This window comes from Triticum aestivum, chromosome 3B (genome assembly GCF_018294505.1).
Source record: "Triticum aestivum cultivar Chinese Spring chromosome 3B, IWGSC CS RefSeq v2.1, whole genome shotgun sequence".
NCBI lineage: Eukaryota > Viridiplantae > Streptophyta > Magnoliopsida > Poales > Poaceae > Triticum > Triticum aestivum.
The window spans coordinates 835,082,348-835,083,183 of NC_057801.1; positions in this window are offsets into that span (position 1 = coordinate 835,082,348).

The window sequence follows — 836 nt, forward strand, 5'->3', positions numbered from 1 at the left end:
GAAGACCATGACCGATATACTTGATGAATGGAGCTTGGTCAACCCAAAAATAGTCAAGAGAGGGGAGTTGGCCTAAGCCAGAAGGCAGCTCATAGCAAGCGTAACTTGATAGCTCAAGCCGCTTTAAGAAGGTAAAGACTGGCACCATTCTCATCCACTGGGGAAGTTTGTGTCCAAAGTATCCAATGATGGCAAGCTGTTCTATGCAGGTTGGAGGACAGAGATTACCCAAAACCTCCTCGATTCTCTCTTGCTCCCCATTGTTTTGCTCTTCCACCTCCCTATTCTGTGTAAATCCCAGGTTCAAAATTCTTAGGTGGGCTTTACTACTAAGTTTTGCTCTAGCGGCCACAGAACCAGAAGATGCCTTCTCCAAACTTTCTATGACAAGCATTGTGAGTCTCGACAAAGGCCCTAGTTCTTCCAGACTGGACCATACTTGATCTGTATTATCATCTGAATGAGTTGGAAACCCAGATATCATGACCAAATCTTCCAGCTTCCCAAATCCACGAGGAATTGATGCTATGTTGGTGCCAGCAAAGTTGATATACCTTAGCTTTCGCAGCTTCAAGATGCTATCTGGAACATGAGAAATTTTTACACAATCTGCAAGTTCGATGAACTGCATAAACATCAGATCACCTATTCCTTGTGGGATCCCAGATATGCTTGTACCTGCAAGTCCCAAGTACCTTAAATGTCTGAGGTTGCTTATCGAGTCAGGTAGCTCGACAACATTTACACCTTGTAGACTAAGTACTCGCAGGAGAGAAAGGTTGTTCCAAAAACCTTTTAAATCAACCCTGGGGCTTTCGAATAATATCAATGTTCGT